Genomic DNA, 10,268 nt, shown 5'->3' on the forward strand with positions numbered 1-10,268 from the left:
GCTGGGCTCAGTGGCTCACGCCTGTAATCCCAACACTTTGGGAGGCTGAGGTGGGTGGATCACCTGAGGACAGGAATTCAAGACCAGCCTGGGCAACAGGGTGAAATCCTCCATCTCCACTAAATACAAACACTAGCCAGATGTGGTGGCACACGTCTGTAATCTCAGCTACTTCGGAGACTGAGGCAGGAGAATCACTTGAACCCAGGAGGCGGAGGTTGCAGTGAGCCAAGATCACACCTCTGCACTCCAGCCTGGGTGACAGAGAGAGACTCTGTCTAAAAGAGAAACAAAAGATGGACAATTTCTGGAACACAATTTGGAAATATTTATCAAAACACACAAAATGTGCATATCCTTTGACCTAGCTATGCCCATCTTAAGAAACGAAATAAGGATATGCATAGGTATAAACATTAAATTATAAAAAAAAAAAACAAACTGTTAACAATTACCTCTTGGGAATGATTATGAACATTTGTTTTCATCCTTTCTGTATATTTCTTTTTCCTAACTCTTTAATAATAAATTATTACATGTAAACACACACACAAAAATGCCCCACCACATCTTTATTAGGGCAGTATCCTCATAATTGAAAACACTGAAAAGTTTAGAGACCATTAAATGGCATTATAACAAACAGTCCTGGAGTTCATACAAAAGAGAAGGGCAAATGTGGTTAATTGCAGCTACATCTGAAGATGTGATCAAAGTTGGTAAATGGTCCTTTTACCTCACTGGGAATCATAGCCAAAGGAAACCCAAATGTCAATTTCAGGAAGCACAATGTAATCACCAGAGCACTGCGCTGAGGATATGCAGACTCAAAATCTAATCCCAGTTCTGCATATAATTGTCTGCATAAAAGTCTTCACTTGTAAAATGAGAGGACTGGATTACAATATCCAGGATCCTCTTCTGCTCCTATACTCATTACCTGAACCTATACTAGGTGAGGCCCAGGATTCTTTTTTTCTATTTTAAGTCCCTTAGGTAATTCACCCAAATTTCAGAACCATTGTAACAAAACAGGCATTTCTATGATTATACAGTATATTTACTGTTACAAGAAATGGCAATACTCTTGAAGGCTATGGACAGAAGGCTGAACAACTCACAAAAACATACACCCCTACTCCTGCTTCTTTCTTGGAAACAAAACTCAAATCTGCCAGTCTTCACTGTCATCACTACTAGTGTCCCTGTCTGAGTTTTTCTGCCTTATCCTCGCATTCCTCCTGAGTTCTCTTTATCCATCTTGACCCCAGGTCTCCTTTCTCTTTCCTACTTTGCCTTTGCTCGTTTTGCACAAAACAAACTTCTCTTTTCCAGTTTAAGCCAACCCAAGCCTCCCTTAACAAAATGATTTTCCCAACTAAGTCCATCCATGCATGAAACCTGTTACTATAATTGCACTACTTCTCCCACATGTCTACTTACACTCATGTCATTAACAGCATTAGGCAGACATCTATTTTATAGTTTGTTACACATCTCATCTGACTGTAACTGTTCTCAATTTAAGCTCTTATTCATCTCACAAAATATTTTGGGTGCTTAAGTTCCCAAAAGTGTAGCAGGCTCTGAGAAACAAAACAAATAAAATGTAGAACCTGTCCTCATGGAGCTTACAACTGGTGGTGGGAGAGAGTGGCAGGTCTTATGAGTAGGCAGGTCTGTGTGTGTGCAGGGAGGGTGGGAGGAAGACTTCATACAGATGTCAAGACAGAAAAAAACACTGAAGATACAGGCAGGTAAAAGGGAAACACTAGTCAATTCTGTAGGCACTTCTATTTTGTCTGACTGCAATAAGTGTGCTGCTTAAAAAAAAAAAAGTAACAATTATTTTTCAACAGGGAAGGGAAAAATGTGTGAGGAAAGGGGAAAGGGAAAAAACAAAAAACAAAAAACAAAAAAACCTGGATCCAAAGCTCTGGGACTATTAATTTCATTTATTTTGTCTCCCACTTCTGAGAGTTTGAAGGCTATGGATTATTTTCCTACCACAATTGATTTGCATACAAAGACAACAAAACAACAACGATTACAACACAAAAGGTGTGTGTGGCGGGGGGGTGGGTTATAAGCCTGAACAAGACAGCTGCTGGCACCTGCTTCTGTGAATGGAAGGTATGGGATTGACCCAAGATAGGGGCAACCGCAGAAAACAGTACCGCACTCCACTAAGCGCTCCGACACTTAACTGATTTTAATGCTTTCAAGAAAACCAAACTGTGGTCTCTGAAATGCAATCACCTTTCATGGTAAATTAAATTTCACAATAAATTAAGCCTAGAAGGTAGTCTCCATGCAAAACAACTTCCTTTTCAATACTTGAAAATACCAAGTTTACTAAAGCAGCTTATTTTAAGAAGCACAAGAAGGCATACCTCAGCTATCAGTGAAGTATCATTTAGCCTTCTAAATATGCACATCAACTTTTAACAGAACTGATCTATGGGAAACACTTACCACAATACACTCAGGTAAAAAGTTGCGACATCCTACCCTAGAAATCACTAACACCATACAAATAAAAAGTAAAAATAACTATTTCCTCTTTGAACGTAAAAATTCTATGCTTCAAAACAGAAGCATCTTAACTGGGATTGTGGGAGGGGCTTGCACATAATATAATTTGTTTAAACATTTTCAGTAACTAAAAGGGAGATTTTTACCTTTCAAGAAATACTTCCACGATTCATACGAAATGAGATGTTTAAACTGTCAGAATATATGTGGGGTTTTTTTTGTTTTTTGTTTTTTTTTGAGACAGAGTCTCACTCTGTTGCCCAGGTTGGAGTGCCATTGGCACAATCTCGGCTCACTGCAACTTCTGCCTCCTGGGTTTAAGCAATTCTCCTGCCTCAGCTTCCTGAGTAGCTGGGATTACAGGCACGAGCCACCATGCCCAACTATTTTTTGTATTTTCAGTAGAGATGGAGTTTCGCCATGTTGGCCAGGCTGCTCTTGAACTCCTGACCTCAAGGGATCTGTCCGCCTTTGCCCCCCAAAGCACTGGGATTACAGGCGTGAGCCACCATGCCCGGCCCCGCCGTTCTTAAATAAATCTTTTTTTTTTTTTTTTTTTGAGACGGAGTCTCGCTCTGTCACCCAGGCTGGAGTGCAGTGGCCGGATCTCAGCTCACTGCAAGCTCCGCCTCCCGGGTTCCCGCCATTCTCCTGCCTCAGCCTCCCGAGTAGCTGGGACTACAGGCGCCTGCCACCTTGCCCGGCTAGTTTTTTGTATTGCTAGTAGAGACGGGGTTTCACCGTGTTAGCCAGGATGGTCTCGATCTCCTGACCTCGTGATCCGCCCGTCTCGGCCTCCCAAAGTGCTGGGATTATAGGCTTGAGCCACCGCGCCCGGCCTTAAATAAATCTTAAATATTCCATGCTTTATTTTCAATGGAAACAATACTTATAAATGCTCTATAATCCTATTAAGTCTACCATAATTTATTGCCATAAATATACTTAAATATGAAAGACAATTTAATCTTTATTAGATACATTTTATCAACTACAATTTTTTTTATTCCACATTTGCCTAGAAAGCAATCTGTAAAAGCAAAGCCTTACTTTCACACAGATGCCTATCATGAAAACTGGAAACACATTGTGGCATCGTGGAGTGGGGTTGCGGATGTAACACATACACAATACAATGCTGGAAAAATTTCTAGTAACTTCTAGTAAAGCTGCTGAATTGGCAGACGTGGCCAGGAGGGCCCTGTCGTACACCCATTACTGCAAGTAATCACCAAAACCTTCTCAGCTTCTAGAGACTCCTCTGCACAGGCAACTCAGCAGTGACCCAGAGGGCAAATAATTCCTTCCATGCCAGGGGATTCCCTGAATCTACACTCATGGCTCGCAAAACATGTCTTCCCTTTTCTTCAGGGCCGGTAATTTATAATAGTGACTGGAGTACGGTACCACATTCTGCTAGAAGGTGCTGATATCCCTAATACAATGTATTTTGGCATGAAATTCACCAACTTAAAGACTTTAAGATAAGTTAGTTTTCTCCAATTCATGACTCTAAGTAAGGTTGAGATTCTGTTTACAGGTAACAACAATCACTGAATATGTACCATGTGTTGTGCCCAGTGATAAGCACTTCCATCTACTAAAGCAATTTTGTACTTAATTCCTTCAAAAGAGATGTTATCACCACCCCTACCTGCAAACGAGGGAACAGCTGGTGAAATTAGTTGCCCAAAGTCAGTTAGTGACTACATTTTATTGAGATTGAGGGGACTCTATTTGAGTTATTCATGCAGTTTTACAAAAGACAAGTGCCTCAAATAAATATTAGGATATAGTTTCAGTAATTTTATACTAAAGGAGTTACATTAAAACATCAAAAACTGGATTTTAAATTACTTGAATTCCATTATATGCAGTTTATTAAAATATTACTTTTAACCTCTGTATCCTCAACGTCTTAATAGTTGTCCAACAAATAAACAATGACACCACATGCATGTTTTGCAACCAAATGGTGCCTCTCTCCTCCAGGAGGAGTTTGGAAATATATGGGAGCATTTTGGGTTGTCCCAGTGTGGAGATCGCTAATCAGCATTTAGTGGGAGGGGCGAAACAGACCTCCAAACTGCCAATAGCACCCACACAGAAACACTAAACTATGGGCTGATTCAAAAGGAAAACCTTTCATGGTAAAGTTAAACCACCTGTTAACATGCCTTAATTTATAACTTCCTATTCACTGATAGTCTGCTTAAAATACCTTAGAAGATACATTGATCCCTTTCTATAAAACACCACTTACCTAGCATTTTCAAATACACACACATACTCACACAGACACACACATATCCCCCACATTTTAGATATACAGTTAATACTTTCATCCCTTGATGTAACCAAAGCACTTCTCCTCCACTGCCTACCTGGCTTATTTTTTAACTCAATAAATGCATAGTAACCAAAGCACCTCTCCTCCACTGCCTACCTGGCTCATTTTTTTAACTCAATAAATGCATAGCACACTTGCACATGGTATAATGTTAGAAGTAGATGTACCGCTGGAAAAAAATTCTGTTTCAGCATCAAGAATATAGCTTGAAATTTCTAGTTCCAAGAATCACTCATGTCAATAGGAAATTTTAGATTGCCTTGGTTCACTGCCTAAGCTTCCCAAGGGCACTATGCTAATGTTTATACTATGTCTGTCTTAAAAAATTGATGAAAAATGGAAATCTAACATGAATTAATTTATAAATAAAATGATATATAATTCCACATCCAAAGAGTGAAAAAGATGTAACCTGTACACAGATTCAAATATGTACAACAGCAAAATTGTAAGTAGGAGGTACTCAGTCAAAACTGTAGTACTCCTAAGCAGAATCAAGTTCAAAAGAAGACTTACTGCTTAGGGATGGGTAAACTACATGGAGACCTTTGGCAAAGGTTTACTTGGCATTCCAGTTGGCCAATGGTATTACCTCATGAGTTGTGGAAATAATCACAAAATCAGATTTTTGAAGCCCTAAAGTTTCTTTTTAGGTTGCAAAAACTAATGTACATGAGGCTTCTAAGACCAATATACCAAAAAAATAAAAATGAGTATTTTGTGCCAAGTTTTAAAAGCTGAATTACACTATCTAGTTCTCAACATTCAGTTAGATCCTGAGTACTGTTTCTTTAGATTTTATCTAGTCCCTGCAAGGTATACCAAAAGAGAAAAAGATCCAGGACTTCTGAGACAGAACCCTGAGACTCACTCTTCAGCATAATTTGAGACTCACTTGTTGCCAAAGAGCTGTGATTGACAACCTGAGCACTTTCAGTTCACCTTGTTGTTCATTGTCTCCTCCAGATGAACTGTAAATTGAACAGCTCTACCCAAGATTACAGATAAGACACAGCCCACCACTGCCAATTTCTTTGAAGCTGTTCTACTAGAAAAAGTTCATCAACAGTGCTGAATCTTCAGGGAGAAGTTCGCCAAAAAAAAAAAAAAAATGCTGAATCAAAGACTACTGTGCACTTCAAAAAAAACGCTCTTTTCTCTAGATGTGACTGTGGTTAGTACTGCGTAGGTAATCAGCAGGAATACATCAGCAGTCAGAAACTGTGGCAGTTACTCCAGACTCAGCCAAATCACTTTACCTGTTTCTAGTTCCAGGTTCCCATCTATATAAAGAATAGCATTTTCATTCCCTGTCTTTCAAAGAACTGTGAGAACAAAATAAGACATGAAAGTGATCCCTCCCTGTAACTAACTATATTTCAATAAAAGATATTCTGAAATAGATGACCTTACAAAACGATAAATTTGAAAAGCCAAAACAAATTTTTGCAAAAGAGCCTCCGATATGTACTTCAGGACTGCCTCGAGGGTAGTTACAACTACCCTGTGAAGGGTGCAGATAGAATCTAATCATTCTTTCCCTTCCCCAACTCCTGAACCCTCGAAAAGTGAGTACAGTTAAACGTTCTCCATAAGTCCTCAGTGGAGAGAGAAGGTATCCTGCAGTGGATTACAACAATGTTTCCCTGAGCGGGTCTCCCCTCATTCACTTTTGCCACCCTCCATTATTCCCAAAAAAAAGCCACAACCTGTCTCAATCCACTGCCTGTAATCTTCACTGGCTTCCCTCTGTTTTTAGAATAAAAGCTCTGCTTGGCCTGACCCCAGCTTTCTCCACCTGCCTCTCTCCCTCCCTGTGTCAGCCACGCTAGCCTTTCAAAAACGCTGAAAAGCTTTTTTCCTCTTCACATTTCAGGGCCTTGACATACGCTGTTGCTTCAGCCTGAAATGGTCCTTTTTCGTTTTTCACAGACAGGGTCTAGCTCTGTTTCCCAGGAGGGAGTGCAGTGGCATGATCATAGCTCACTGCAGCCTCGAACTACTGGGCTCAAATGATCCTCTTGCCTCAGCCTTCTGAGCAGCTAGGACTGCAGGCACACACCACTCCCAGCTAGTAATTTTTTTATTTTTTGTAGAGACGGAGGTCTCACTATGTTACCGAGGCTGGTCCTGAACTCCTGGCCTCAAGCAATCCTCCCACCTCAGCCTCCCAAAATGTTGGGATTACAGTCATGAGCCACCCTGCCAGGCCTGGAATGTTCTTTTCATTCACACCTTCACATTCCTTTTTCAGTCTCTTTTCAGATCTCAGGTCAAAAGTCTCAGAGGGCGAGGGTATGAAGAAAATAAATAAAACTTTTAATTTTTAAAAAGTCATATTCTTAGCAATGCCTTTTTTTAAATCTTCCATAATACAAATGCCCCTAGTACACTCTTTCATACCACTGCTATTCCTTCAAAGCACATTTCACGCTTGCTTGATTTTTAAAACCCATCCCCTATGCTTGCCTGTAAGCTCTATAAAGACAATTTTCTAAACCCTACCATCAGCACTGCACCTACATATAGCATGTATTCAATACACATTATTTGCATGAATAAGTAAATGACTACCATTCAAAAGTCCTCGTTACCTGACTCCCAACTTTCTTTCCCACTTCTGCACAGTGCAATCCACTATAAAAGCTAGACTTCTGACTCCCCAAGAAGCATTCCCTATCCCCATCTTCAGGCTTTCAAATACTGTGGCTTTCCCCGTCTGTAAAATTACTCCCATTTCTCTCAACCTGTTCAAATCCTAAGGGCTTGCCAAGGCTCAAGTTTTCTTTCCTCCAGAATATTTTCCCATAGTGCCAGTTTACACGTGTCGTTGCTCCACACTTTCTAAGCATTTCGCATTCTCTTTTTGGTAATTATATATAAACTGCATCGTATTTTAACGTGTCCTGTGTGTGACTTTTCTCTCTAACATTAATGCGAACTCCTAAGGATAGACGGTTTACATCCCACCGCTCCATTCCCAGAGAGGTGCTAAGTATTGGGCTCTCACTGAAGCACGTGATTTTTCCCTAACATACCAGAACTTTCATCTGAAAAGAGTACTAGCTTCCCCCATACTCCTGTTTCTCAAGTGATTCAATATGCCTTACGTGACTCTCACCAAGTTATCTTCTAGGGTTTTGTTTTGTTTTTTTGCCTACCCTCCCACATTCTACTAAAAAATAGTGGGGTTCTCTGGATTCCTCTTCTTTCCCATTCCTAGAGGGACCTTGTGTACTCTGTGAGGGCTCCCTGTCTGCAGTGAGGGGCTACTAGGCCTTTAAACTGTCATCCCCCCCCCCCACACACACACCCAGTGAAGGCACTTGAGCTAGCTGTGACCTCACACACACCACTCCATAGCCTCACCTGGACCTCTCTGTCACTTCATCCCCCTCAATCAGGCGGCGTGCATTCCTACCCAAGAAGAAAGGTGCCAGATCGCTGTATCTCTCCTTTCCGCCTGTCATTAACTACCCACGAGAGCTTTCTCTTTTTCCCTCCTTCTCTTCCTTAGAGATGGAACCTAGGCCCCAGACGGTGAACTGGCGCCGAGAAAGCAGACACAGCCACCCAGCCAGCTCCAGCCCCAACGCCACGGTCTCTGCCCCCGCACCCACCCCTGTCCTTCCCAGACGGCGACCGCAGCGCAAGCTTCGGCCTGACCAGGACTCCCCATCCGGGGAGAGCCATCGCTCACTGACCCAGGAAGGTGTCAAACGAGGAAGTGACAGCAGTAACAGGTACGGAGGCGGGCGGCCTGGCGGACTCTATCGGCTCAGCGCTCCATCCCCTCCCGACCTAAGCTCCGGCCTCAAGGCTTCCTCTACCCCAGCGCCCACAGAACAAGTCACGTGCCAGCCCAGCAGTCAGCTGACGGCGGCGCGCGCCGCTCCGCCTACGCGCGGGCCATTGCGCAGCCGCAGCCGCTGCCACTGCCGGGCCTTGGGAGAGGGGCGGGACTAGGAGGCTACAGGGCGGCAAGGGGACCCCAGCGTCGGGGCTGGTTGCGGTTGTTCCAGGATGGGTGGGGTTTTCCGCTTCTTCCAGTGTCGCAGGCGGCGTTTTGTCCGCCACCTCTAAACGTCACCGCCACCATGCCTAACGGCACTCCACTTCAGGTTTCTGCGGGTCAGAAATTGTCTCCAGCCCCCAAAAAGGGTTTCTCCACTTGCGGTTTTCTTCGTCAGCCTGGTTTTCTTCCTAATATCCTGGCTAGTAGTTCATTTCAGCAGATTCACATTTTCCTTGAAGTCCACTTAGACTTAATTTCATAAATGGTCTATGGAGCATTTATTGTGCACCAAGCACTGCGCTCATTGTTAGGATTGCCTACTGGGAAGAATCACTCCTTGCCACGAAAGCTCCTCATAAATAGTTGAAACCACGTTAGATAGTGGGAAACCAAAGGAGGTTTTAGGACAGAGGCGTAGACAGGGGAAATCATGTCCTTTGGAGAAAAATAGGTATCAAGCTCCTCGGAACCCTGCATATTTCATTAGCTTTGGAAGATAGTAATGTAATTTAGAACACAGAGTTTTAGAAGCAGTAGAAATTTTGAGATTTTCTAATTCAATCCTTTTAGATCTACAGATGAGGAAAGTGAAGAATCAGAGGGCACGGTGTTGTTTAGCACAAGGGAATAGACACCAGGTGTTGAATCCAGGCTCTCCTACTTACTAGTTGTGCGACCTTACACCTCTGAACTTCAGCCTATTCACCTGCAAAGTGGTGGTAATAATAAATACCTTACAGAGGTATTGTAAGGATTAAATGAAGCATGCGGTTAGCACAGTGCCTGGTACATAGGAAACAACCAGTAAATGGTCGTCATTATTGCTATATATTATAGGACCCAGGTTTTCTGACCTATCTTATACCTTTTCTGCTGTGTTCCCCTACAGAAATTCACCACAGAATTTCTTAGAGCCTCAGTATTAGGTCGGACAGAAAGTAACAACCACCAGACTATCCCCAACCTGATGCTTTCACCAGTTTTGGATGAAGTTCACGCAATTACAATAACCAGTTCTGTAACATGGCTTCACAAACTTGTCAGAATTCCAGAGGCTTTTATCTGCCATCACAAAATGAGCCTAAAGGCAATTTTTGTTGTTGTTGTTAGGTATATGCTTGAACTATCTTGATTTGTTCGTGCTTGTGTGTGGTCCTGAAGCAGACTTTTTGTCTTGGATTTTTTTGTTTTGTTTTGTTTTGTTTTTTTGTTTGAGACGGAGTCTCGCTCTTTTGCCCAGGCTGGAGTGCAGTGGCACGATCTCGACTCACTGCAAGCTCCACCTCCCATGTTCACTCCATTCTCCTGCCTCAGCCTCCCGAGTAGCTGGGACTACAGGTGCCCGCCACCACGCCTGGCTAATTTTTT

At 42.5% G+C, this 10,268-nt stretch overlaps 1 protein-coding gene across 4 annotated transcripts in view; it reads right to left on the reverse strand.

Moving 5' to 3' along the window:
- ATP6V1C1 (ATPase, H+ transporting, lysosomal 42kDa, V1 subunit C1) overlaps positions 1-8,797 on the reverse strand; it is a 53,754-nt gene extending 44,957 nt beyond the window's left edge. The window contains exon 1 of one of the 4 annotated variants that reach the window (XM_011931260.1): positions 8,633-8,760. The gene's annotated coding sequence lies outside the window, so the exon portion shown is untranslated. Of the gene's footprint in view, positions 1-8,589 lie in introns of all 4 variants that reach the window. The other 3 variants (XM_011931252.1, XM_011931279.1, XM_011931269.1) reach the window with 3 other exon arrangements.
- Positions 8,798-10,268: the final 1,471 nt, after the last annotated feature.

The sequence above is a fragment of the Colobus angolensis genome, unplaced genomic scaffold (genome assembly GCF_000951035.1).
Source record: "Colobus angolensis palliatus isolate OR3802 unplaced genomic scaffold, Cang.pa_1.0 Scaffold121, whole genome shotgun sequence".
NCBI lineage: Eukaryota > Metazoa > Chordata > Mammalia > Primates > Cercopithecidae > Colobus > Colobus angolensis.